Genomic DNA, 12,928 nt, shown 5'->3' with positions numbered 1-12,928 from the left:
GAGATCGGAGCCGGTTCCTGATTCCTGGAAGCGTGGACAGCTGCAGCATCTCACATAAATAACATAAGTGTGTACATACGTGCACAGTCACGCCACATTAGGGCACAAAGCTCTCTCTCTCTCTCTTTCTCTTTTTCTCTCTCTCTCTTTCTCTCTCTTTCTCTCTCTCTCTCACACACACACACACACACACACACACACACACACACACACACACACACACACACACACACACACACACACACACACCCATGTTTCTCACTCTCCGTCTTGAGAGATCCGACTGTACTGTTGTTTTATCAGGAAATTCTGATAATACTGGCATATTTAATATGCATATTTAATATCAATATTTGTTGATACTGGCATACTCTTGCTTGCCTCTACTGGTGGTTGGCTCTCACTGCGGTATTGTATCACTTCCTGTTCCGGAGCACAGCGGTGTTTTTCTGTATCTGTTAGCTGTTTAATCTGCGCAGTTAGATTGATCTAGTTAACTAGATTACGATTTGTTTCCCAGTGTAATCTTCACGTGCCTTAACTAAAGCACTCCTTCTGCTGAATCACCTCTAAATTATTCACTTTGCGTGTTTTTAGGAATCCGCTAGGTTAGCGTAGCTACTAGCTCTTAGCCGATTTAGCATGGCGGCTTCTCCTGTCTCTCCCACACTTTTCTGCTCTGGGTGTGAAATGTTTAGTTATTCCTCGGCCTCCTTTAGCAGTAATGGTACTTGTAATAAGTGTAGCTTATTCGTAGCTTTGGAGGCCAGGCTGGGCGAATTGGAGACTCGGCTCCGCACCGTGGAAAATTCTACAGCTAGCCAGGCCCCTGTAGTCGGTGCAGACCAAGGTAGCTTAGCCGCCGTTAGTTCCCCCCTGGCAGATCCCAAGCAGGCTGACTGGGTGACTGTGAGGAGGAAGCGTAGTTCTAAACAGAAGCCCCGTGTACACCGCCAACCCGTTCACATTTCTAACCGTTTTTCCCCACTCGACGACACACCCGCCGAGGATCAAACTCTGGTTATTGGCGACTCTATTTTGAGAAATGTGAAGTTAGCGACACCAGCAACCATAGTCAATTGTCTTCCGGGGGCCAGAGCAGGCGGCATTGAAGGAAATTTGAAACTGCTGGCTAAGGCTAAGCGTAAATTTGGTAAGATTGTAATTCACGTCGGCAGTAATGACACCCGGTTATGCCAATCGGAGGTCACTAAAATTAACATTAAATCGGTGTGTAACTTTGCAAAAACAATGTCGGACTCTGTAGTTTTCTCTGGGCCCCTCCCCAATCAGACCGGGAGTGACATGTTTAGCCGCCTGTTCTCCTTGAATTGCTGGCTGTCTGAGTGGTGTCCAAAAAATGAGGTGGGCTTCATAGATAATTGGCAAAGCTTCTGGGGAAAACCTGGTCTTGTTAGGAGAGACGGCATCCATCCCACTTTGGATGGAGCAGCTCTCATTTCTAGAAATCTGGCCAATTTTCTTAAATCCTCCAAACCGTGACTATCCAGGGTTGGGACCAGGAAGCAGAGTTGTAGTCTTACACACCTCTCTGCAGCTTCTCTCCCCCTGCCATCCCCTCATTACCCCATCCCCGTAGAGACGGTGCCTGCTCCCAGACCACCAACAACCAGCAAAAATCTATTTAAGCATAAAAATTCAAAAAGAAAAAATAATATAGCAACTTCAACTGCACCACAGACTAAAACAGTTAAATGTGGTCTATTAAACATTAGGTCTCTCTCTTCTAAGTCCCTGTTGGTAAATGATATAATAATTGATCAACATATTGATTTATTCTGCCTAACAGAAACCTGGTTACAGCAGGATGAATATGTTAGTTTAAATGAGTCAACACCCCCGAGTCACACTAACTGTCAGAATGCTCGTAGCACGGGCCGAGGAGGAGGATTAGCAGCAATCTTCCATTCCAGCTTATTAATTAATCAAAAACCCAGACAGAGCTTTAATTCATTTGAAAGCTTGTCTCTTAGTCTTGTCCATCCAAATTGGAAGTCCCAAAAAACAGTTTTATTTGTTATTATTTATCGTCCACCTGGTCGTTACTGTGAGTTTCTCTGTGAATTTTCAGACCTTTTGTCTGACTTAGTGCTTAGCTCAGATAAGATAATTATAGTGGGCGATTTTAACATCCACACAGATGCTGAGAATGACAGCCTCAACACTGCATTTAATCTATTATTAGACTCTATTGGCTTTGCTCAAAAAGTAAATGAGTCCACCCACCACTTTAATCATATCTTAGATCTTGTTCTGACTTATGGTATGGAAATAGAAGACTTAACAGTATTCCCTGAAAACTCCCTTCTGTCTGATCATTTCTTAATAACATTTACATTTACTCTGATGGACTACCCAGCAGTGGGGAATAAGTTTCATTACACTAGAAGTCTTTCAGAAAGCGCTGTAACTAGGTTTAAGGATATGATTCCTTCTTTATGTTCTCTAATGCCATATACCAACACAGTGCAGAGTAGCTACCTAAACTCTGTAAGGGAGATAGAGTATCTCGTCAATAGTTTTACATCCTCATTGAAGACAACTTTGGATGCTGTAGCTCCTCTGAAAAAGAGAGCTTTAAATCAGAAGTGCCTGACTCCGTGGTATAACTCACAAACTCGCAGCTTAAAGCAGATAACCCGTAAGTTGGAGAGGAAATGGCGTCTCACTAATTTAGAAGATCTTCACTTAGCCTGGAAAAAGAGTCTGTTGCTCTATAAAAAAAAGCCCTCCGTAAAGCTAGGACATCTTTCTACTCATCACTAATTGAAGAAAATAAGAACAACCCCAGGTTTCTTTTCAGCACTGTAGCCAGGCTGACAAAGAGTCAGAGCTCTATTGAGCTGAGTATTCCATTAACTTTAACTAGTAATGACTTCATGACTTTCTTTGCTAACAAAATTTTAACTATTAGAGAAAAAATTACTCATAACCATCCCAAAGACGTATCGTTATCTTTGGCTGCTTTCAGTGATGCCGGTATTTGGTTAGACTCTTTCTCTCCGATTGTTCTGTCTGAGTTATTTTCATTAGTTACTTCATCCAAACCATCAACATGTTTATTAGACCCCATTCCTACCAGGCTGCTCAAGGAAGCCCTACCATTATTTAATGCTTCGATCTTAAATATGATCAATCTATCTTTGTTAGTTGGCTATGTACCACAGGCTTTTAAGGTGGCAGTAATTAAACCATTACTTAAAAAGCCATCACTTGACCCAGCTATCTTAGCTAATTATAGGCCAATCTCCAACCTTCCTTTTCTCTCAAAAATTCTTGAAAGGGTAGTTGTAAAACAGCTAACTGATCATCTGCAGAGGAATGGTCTATTTGAAGAGTTTCAGTCAGGTTTTAGAATTCATCATAGTACAGAAACAGCATTACTGAAGGTTACAAATGATCTTCTTATGGCCTCAGGACAGTGGACTCGTCTCTGTGCTTGTTCTGTTGGACCTCAGTGCTGCTTTTGATACTGTTGACCATAAAATTTTATTACAGAGATTAGAGCATGCCATAGGTATTAAAGGCACTGCGCTGCGGTGGTTTGAATCATATTTGTCTAATAGATTACAATTTGTTCATGTAAATGGGGAATCTTCTTCACAGACTAAAGTTAATTATGGAGTTCCACAAGGTTCTGTGCTAGGACCAATTTTATTCACTTTATACATGCTTCCCTTAGGCAGTATTATTAGACGGTATTGCTTAAATTTTCATTGTTACGCAGATGATACCCAGCTTTATCTATCCATGAAGCCAGAGGACACACACCAATTAGCTAAACTGCAGGATTGTCTTACAGACATAAAGACATGGATGACCTCTAATTTCCTGCTTTTAAACTCAGATAAAACTAAAGTTATTGTACTTGGCCCCACAAATCTTAGAAACATGGTGTCTAACCAGATCCTTACTCTGGATGGCATTACCCTGACCTCTAGTAATACTGTGAGAAATCTTGGAGTCATTTTTGATCAGGATATGTCATTCAAAGCGCATATTAAACAAATATGTAGGACTGCTTTTTTGCATTTACGCAATATCTCTAAAATCAGAAAGGTCTTGTCTCAGAGTGATGCTGAAAAACTAATTCATGCATTTATTTCCTCTAGGCTGGACTATTGTAATTCATTATTATCAGGTTGTCCTAAAAGTTCCCTAAAAAGCCTTCAGTTTATTCAAAATGCTGCAGCTAGAGTACTGACGGGGACTAGAAGGAGAGAGCATATCTCACCCATATTGGCCTCTCTTCATTGGCTTCCTGTTAATTCTAGAATAGAACTTAAAATTCTTCTTCTTACTTATAAGGTTTTGAATAATCAGGTCCCATCTTATCTTAGGGACCTCGTAGTACCATATCACCCCAATAGAGCGCTTCGCTCTCAGACTGCAGGCTTACTTGTAGTTCCTAGGGTTTGTAAGAGTAGAATGGGAGGCAGAGCCTTCAGCTTTCAGGCTCCTCTCCTGTGGAACCAGCTCCCAATTCAGATCAGGGAGACAGACACCCTCTCTACTTTTAAGATTAGGCTTAAAACTTTCCTTTTTGCTAAAGCTTATAGTTAGGGCTGGATCAGGTGACCCTGGACCATCCCTTAGTTATGCTGCTATAGACGTAGACTGCTGGGGGGTTCCCATGATGCACTGTTTCTTTCTCTTTTTGCTCTGTATGCACCACTCTGCATTTAATCATTAGTGATCGATCTCTGCTCCCCTCCACAGCATGTCTTTTTCCTGGTTCTCTCCCTCAGCCCCAACCAGTCCCAGCAGAAGACTGCCCCTCCCTGAGCCTGGTTCTGCTGGAGGTTTCTTCCTGTTAAAAGGGAGTTTTTCCTTCCCACTGTAGCCAAGTGCTTGCTCACAGGGGGTCGTTTTGACCGTTGGGGTTTTACATAATTATTGTATGGCCTTGCCTTACAATATAAAGCGCCTTGGGGCAACTGTTTGTTGTGATTTGGCGCTATATAAAAAAATTGATTGATTGATTGATTGATTGAAATTCTGTGGAGTTAATTTAATTTTATAGCAAAGCTTTACTGCAGAATCATATGATTCACAGAAATTATCTCAAGGAGATGAAACTTTCTCTCAAATAAGAAATAAGTCATTCACAGGCCACAAGGTCCATCAGGTTGGTGCTTTTCCCTGTGTACAATAGCATGAAGCAGATTAGAGTCTATAACTCTCCCTGGACGGGACACCAATCCATCAAAGGTTACTCCCCGAGAACATCGCCAGTACCATTTACAGCTGGGTGGACTGAGACGATGCACAGCTTGTTAAATTGTGAGAGTGGCTCCAGTTGGTGGGCGGTGTTGGACATCATTACTATTTGCTGTTATGAATTTGTCTTGTGAGTGCTGATCTAGTTTTATTTCCACAGCTGCTTTATCATATTGTTTGGAGCTTAAGTTGCACCTACAGCTGGGACACGCTCCAGCCCCTGTGACCCTTAAATGGACTAAGGAGGTATAGAAAATGGATGGATGGATGGATGGATGGATAAATTGCACCTTTAATAATATTACAAAAATAAGGCCCCTTGAAAGAGAAAAACAAACAAACATATAACTCACTGGGGATGAGATTAACAACAGACAGGAACTCAGTCTAGCACATGTGCACACTACTGTGTGTGCTGTTACTTAACAAATGGACAGCAAGATGTACAGATAAGCCTTTGATGAATACAACATGTTGGATGTTATTTTATGCTTTGTGGACAAAAGAAATCATCACATGGACAAGGATGAACAATGGACTTTTGCCAAAAGGAATTTTAAATTCCAAAAATAGCCATAAGAATGTGAGCTTTAAACAGCTCTCTAATTTGGGATTTTTGTGTACTGTTGTATTTTCATCACTGAAGTTTTGTTTAGTTTTGTTTAAGCGCTTTGAGGCAACTCTGTTGTGATTTGGCGCTATATATACATGAAATAAATTGAATTGAAAATTGCATTGATTCCTGGGAAAACTCTATAAATAGTTATTTTTATTATTATTAATAACTGAACACTTGATTTTTTTGGTGAATAAGTTGCAGCGAGGTTAGTGACCAGACGTCCCAAACTGGTAAAAAAAAAAATCCTGCGATTTATAAGATGGCGCAACGTGAAGGCGCCCTGGTATTCTGGTGCTCCCTGCTTTGTCTGTTTTTGTGCGTGAATCGTGTGTCATCGTGCTCCTACACCCTCGAGGACCTTCTAAACATCAAATCATCAACACCCACGGCCATTACGCCAGTTTTTTTAGTGCCTGCAGCTGAACTGGTTCACTTTTTGGCCAAAAAAGTGAGACGACGGCGGAGAGGAAAACGAGCTGGAGCTCTCGTGCGCCTCAGACGAAGGAGCACGCGCACGCCCCTACCTGGGATATTTCTCTCCAACGTCCGCTCACTCCGCAACAAGATGGATGAGCTGGCACTGCTCATGAAGAAGAATAGAGATTTCTCCTCATCTTGTGTACTGTGCTTCATGGAGACGTGGTTAAATGCACAAACACCGGACTGCGCGCTCCAACTAGAGGGATTCCAACTCCTCCACGCAGACAGAGACCGAGCACTCTCTGGTGGAAAAACAAGAGGTGGAGGACTCTGCTTCTATATCAACAACGCCTGGTGCTCCGATGTGACTGTGATCTCCCAACACTGCTGTCCCTCTCTGGAATATCTCCTCATAAACTGCAGACCGTTCTACTCTCCACGTGAGTTTAACTCTTTCATACTTTGCTCTGTGTATATTCCACCGAGCGCGGACGTGCACGAGGCCGAGCGCGCGCTCGCGGATCAGATTATGAGCATGGAGTGAGACTTTCCGGACTCTCTTGTTATAATTCTCGGTGATTTTAACAAACGGAATCTCAGTCAGGAATTACCAAAATACAAAGTTTGTTAAATGCCCGACCAGAGAAGGGAGCACGTTAGATCGTTACACGACAGTGAGCGGTGCGTACCGCGCGGTGGCCCGTGCAGCTTTGGGACTCTCAGATCACGTGATGGTCCACTTGATCCCCACATACAGACAGAGACTTAAACTCTCTAAACCTGTTGTGAGGACATCTAAAGTGGGGAGCAATGAAGCTGTAGAGGAGCTACGCGCATGCTTGGCCACCACGGATTGGGATATGTTTGAGGCTTCAACAGACAGTCTAGATGACTACATGGACACTGTGACGTCATATATTCATTTCTGTGAAGACAGCATCATCCCACAGCGTACCAGGGTGAGATATAACAATGACAAGCACTGGTTCACACCTAAACTCCAGCAGCTCCGTCAGCAGAAAGAGGTGGCTTTCAGAGAAGGAGACAGAGACAGCTATAGAAGTGCAAAGTACAGATTTAGCAAGGAGGTGGCAAAGGCTAAATCCATGTACAGTTCACGTCTGCAGCAAAGGTTCTCTGCCAACGACTCGGCCTCTGTGTGGAGGAGGTTGAAAGAGATCACCAACTACAAGCCCAAAGCACCTCGTTCTGTTGACGACCTGAAGCTGGCCAACGACCTGAACGTCTTCTATTCACGGTTTGAAGACAAGGACTCACACCTCCCCACCCCCCACACAACTGGATACTCAAACACTCTGGACCTCCCCCCTCTCACTGCTGCCCTCCCCACTCCCCCTGTTGCCCTCTCGGTCCAAGAGGAGGACGTGAGGAGACATTTCAAAAGGCTGAATCCACGTAAGGCCCCGGGCCCAGACTGTGTCTCTCCTGCCACCCTGAGACACTGTGCTGATGAGTTGGCCCCAGTCTTCACGGGGATCTTCAACACCTCCCTGGAGTCATGCCATGTTCCAGTCTGTTTCAAGTCCTCAATCAAAGAAACCACGCGTCACTGGATTTAATGACTACAGGCCTGTGGCTCTCACATCTGTAGTCATGAAGACCTTCGAACGCCTGGTTTTATCCCACCTGAAGTCCATCACCGACCCCCTCCTGGACCCCCTGCAGTTTGCCTACAGAGCCAACAGGTCTGTAGACGACGCCATAAACCTGGCCCTGCACTCCATCCTGCAGCACCTGGACTCCCCAGGAACCTACGCTAGGATCCTGTTTGTCGACTTCAGCTCTGCATTCAACACCATCCTTCCAGCTTTGCTCCAGGACAAGCTTTCTCTGCTCCACGTGCCCAACTCCACCTGCAGGTGGATTACAGACTTCCTGACGGACCGGAGTCAGCGTGTGAGGCTGGGAAAAAATGTCTCGAACACTCGGGTTCTCAGCACAGGATCTCCACAGGGCTGTGTCCTTTCCCCTCTGCTCTTCTCCCTCTACACTAACTGCTGCACCTCCAGCCACGACTCTGTAAAGCTCATCAAGTTTGCGAACAACACCATCCTCATCGGACTCATTTCGGATGGGGATGAGTCTACCTACAGGAGGGAGGTGGACCAGCTGGTGACCTGGTGTAGCAACAACAACTTGGAGCTCAACGCCCAGAAAACAGTGGAGATGATCGTGGACTTCAGGAAAGCCACAGCCCCCCCACCCTCCCTCGCCCTCACCAACAGCCCCATCACCACTGTGGACTGTCACCGCTTCCTCGGCACCACCATCACCCAGGACCTCAAGTGGGAGTCAACCATCAGCTCCCTCATCAAGAAGGCCCAGCAGAGGATGTACTTCCTTTGGCAGCTGAAGAAGGCCAAGCTGCCTGTCCAGCTGATGGTGCAGTTCTACACGGCCATCATCGAGTCCATCTTCTGCTCCTCCATCACGGTGTGGTACGCCGGGGCCACAGCCAGGGACAGACACAGACTGCAGCGCATTGTGGCCTCTGCTGAGAAGGTGATCGGCTGTAGTCTTCCATCTCTCCACGACCTACACGTCTCCAGGACTCTGGGCCGAGCAGGTCGGATCACAGCTGACCCTTCTCACCCTGCACACGGTCTGTTCAAACCACTCCCCTCGGGCAGGAGGCTACGGTCCATCCGGACCAGAACCTCCCGCCATAAGAACAGTTTCTTCCCCTCTGCCGTTAGACTCATGAACACCTCATAACTCAGTCACCTTAACCTTAACTCTGTCACTTTATCATCTTATCACGGGTCACTTTAGACAATGTACTTTGGTTTTTAATTGCACTCCTCCCACTGCACTGTTTTTTCTGTTTCTCTGTTTTTCTGTTGCACACAGCCTTTCATATTTCATATTTCTTTTTTTATCTTATATTTTACCTTATTTTGACACATATATTTTATCTTAGCATTTTATCTCTTCTTAATGTTGCACCATTGTACCAAAGCAAATTCCTAGTCTGTGAATCCTGTTCACTGGCAATGGCAATAAACTTCTTCTGATTCTGATTCTGATAATCTGGAAAATATGTTAACGGTGTTACCTGCCTGTTGTACAGTCCAACCCACACTGCTGTCTTTACTGTGTGAGAACATACAGAGGTAGACCAGCGATGGTCCGAGCCCGGTCTATTCCACCCCCGTCCAAAACCAAACCACAGGGCCATAAACAGGTCGTCTGGACAGTGTCACAGAAGTGTCCTTGCTGCGAGGCCGAGGACGAGCTGCCGTCTCTCTTTGCTTTGTGTAAATACACGGCTCAGTGTTTATACAGCATGGCTTCGGGATCCAGGGACCATCACTCTGCTCAGGGTCTGGGTTTGATCTGTAAGAGCACATGCGAGCACACACAACCCAGAAATCTGGGCACTCATGTGGCTTCACGCCACACACACTCACACACACTCACTCACACACACACACACACACACACACACACACACACACACACACACACACACACACACACACACACACACACACACACACACACACACACACACACACACACATTCACCCTAATGCAAACCAGACTCTGGCCCACCGTCTCTTCTTAAAACGAGAGCGAGGGAGACGGGGACGGCGCAGGGTTGGATCTGGTCCAAATGGACCAGCGTGGCTTGTTTGGAAAGCTTTCAGTCAGAAAGCCACTTTTTGGCAGGGCCCCTGTGAGTGCTGCTGAGCCCTCTGAAGCAGGCTGGAGCTGCTAAAATAAATAATGGTTGAGGCCGAAGGGGTAAGAGAGCGGCACTGGGGTGGGTGGGCGGCTGGGGAGGAAGAAGGGCGGGGCATTAATGGCTGCTCCTGTAATTATATCTGTCAGTCGACACCGAGGCGCTCGGAGTGCTTTGACTGCATCGACACACTTTTGTGTTGTTCCCTTATGACGTGTGTGTCGGTGCTGCTGCAGGGAAGCAACCCTGGTCATTCTGGGAGAGCGAGATAAGGAAGTGTTTCATACCAGACCGTGCAGGTCTTTGAGTCCTACTAACCCCTGTGTACACGGGCGTAATGACGTGTAAATAGAACACTTAAGCTGCACTCCAGATGACTCGGTAGCCCAGACGTTTTTGGAAAAGGTATCTTTGGAATAACACCTGAAGTCAGAACTGGAACTGGGAAACTTCACTTCTGACATTTGCTTTAACGTCAGTCAATATGGCAGCACCCGCGGTGTTAATGGAAATAAGCAGCATGTGAAGACGGCGGAATATGTAAAGTGCTGTAAATCCTCAGACTGATGTCCAAATACTGCATGTCCTCAGTGTTGCTGCTTGTCTGTCTGCAGTAAGTAGACTCAAGGCAGAGGTCACCTGTACCTAATAAAGTGGCCAGGCAGGCAGGTGAAGCATTCATTATTTCAGAACATTAACTTTCCTCCACCAGTGTTTGACATGAAAATGTTTTCTCTTTTCTGGTTTTGCAGCTGAAAAATTTGAGATCAGAATTCAAGTGGGAAGTTGTGACATCAGGTTAGTCAGGAACACAGCTTGAATCGAGCCGAGCTTCTTACACGATGAAGCTAAAACAAGTTCTTCTATTTGTTGCATTTGTTTTGTGTGAAATTCCATTGTCATTTTGTCCTTTATTTTTACCTTGATCTTGAGGATCCAATCCTTGGCCTTGAGAGTTTTTGGGGTTCTGGTCCACCAAACACTTAACACAAGCTCACGTTCCTACACTAGTCAGGAACGGAGGGACGGAAGGCCAAGCTTCCATACGATACTTGTTCCTTTTGGCTTTTGTTGATGGTGGTGAAGAAAAGACCCTGGAACATGAAGATCATTAGAACATAACCAACTCATATTTATAGTAAAGCTGAAGTTGGGTTTAGGGGCACACAGATCTACATCTGTGTTAATTGTGGTCAGTATCAAAGTTCCAGTGCTGGTGTTTATCTCCATATTCCCGAGTATAAAATGGGTGAGAGCCTACGACCCCCCGGACCCCACTTTATTTCCCAGCCAAGGCAGGTACCTATAGACAGGTAGTATGACAAGCGTCCAAAGAATGGCGATGCCACAGTTCACAAATTGTAAAGGTGATTTTCCTCACCAGGGACAAGACCCAACCTTCCCAAAACAAGTCTCAACTACAGTCTTAGATCTTCCTTTTAATCCCAAAAGGCTGGATCTTGAAGCTTTACCACCTCTGCGGTCAACACTAAAAAAGGCCCCAATATGTCACCATGAATAGAATCTTTATTGCCATTTTATATATATATATATATATGTTGTGTGGGCCGCTGAAGAGGAGGTACTGCTGGCCCACCACCACCAGAGGGCGCCCTGTCTGGAGTGCGGGCTCCAGGCACTAGGGGGCGCTGCCGCCTTGCAGGAGCAGCCAGAGTGACAGCTGTCACCCATCACCTGCGACAGCTGTCACCAATCATCGGATCTGCAGGGGTATATCAGCAGGACGGCATCTCTACCTCATTGCCGAGATATCGCTCTACCAAAGAGGTAACGTTCTCAGCCGATTCTATTGTCTTCCTAACAGTAATACTTTGTTGCTTGTGTGCAGACAGTGAGTAGTACAGCTGGAGACTGTATTGGACGTTTTTGGATAAGTACTCACATTCTTACACTACAGTATTTTTCTGACGAGAGGTGGAGGTGGTGTTTCCACCCTACGTGTTGCTGGGTGCTGCCGCACCCACACCTGACTGTTTCTGTTCCTCGCCAGCAGTACCGGATCCGACGAGTGGAGGCAGTGGCCATCTGGGAGTTCGGGACTTGGCGGCTCCAGTATTCCCGGGGTTCGGTGGCGGAGGAAATCGGGTGGTTCCGGTTCGACTTGGACAGACGTCTCCTATCTTCGAGCCTGCCCACACGACACCGTTGACATTTGGCTTATTTCGACATTGTAATCAGTTGTGTTTGTTGTGCGTGTTTCACAACAGTAAAGCTTTGTTATTTGACTTCCTCCATTGTCCGTTCATTTGCGCCCCCTGTTGTGGGTCCGTGTTCCTACACTTTCCCAACACACACATATATATATATATATATATATATATATATATATATATATATATACACACACACACACACACACACATACAGTGGAATTAGTCCTCTGCATTTTACCATCCTAGTTACAGTTAGACACAATCCAACCACTCGGAGCAGTGGGCAGCCACAGTCTGGTGTCCGGGGACCAACACCAGATGTAGAGACTCTGCCTTGGTCAGGGGCAGAGAAGGCATCGAGGGCATCTCAGCCCTTGTTCCACTGGTGGAACCTCACAGGGCGTCTATAGATCATGTCCTCGTCCCTTAGCGCAGTATTAGTCCCTGTGGTGGACAAGCAAGCAAACAGAAGGCAGCGGCGATCCAAACCTTCTTGGCTCACTTGTGTGTGAGAGAGGTGTTGATTTAGCTGTAGGAAGGGGGATTATGTGGCTCATTGGTGGAGCTAGGAGGGGCGAAGGTGTGAAACGATCATCCCCCTCGCTCTCTCTCTGTCCGTCAGGAGAAAAGGCTGATGGGGCTGAACAAACAAATCACATGGCCATCAAACGCTACTCACCACAGCTGCACTGGGACTTTATTCCAACAGCATTTTACTGGTCTCTGCTGTGCGCTCATACTCCCATCTTATGACGTTAAGTCCAAACC

This window comes from Thalassophryne amazonica, chromosome 15 (genome assembly GCF_902500255.1).
Source record: "Thalassophryne amazonica chromosome 15, fThaAma1.1, whole genome shotgun sequence".
NCBI classification, from domain to species: Eukaryota; Metazoa; Chordata; class Actinopteri; order Batrachoidiformes; family Batrachoididae; genus Thalassophryne; species Thalassophryne amazonica.
This window is presented reverse-complemented; position numbering follows the sequence as displayed.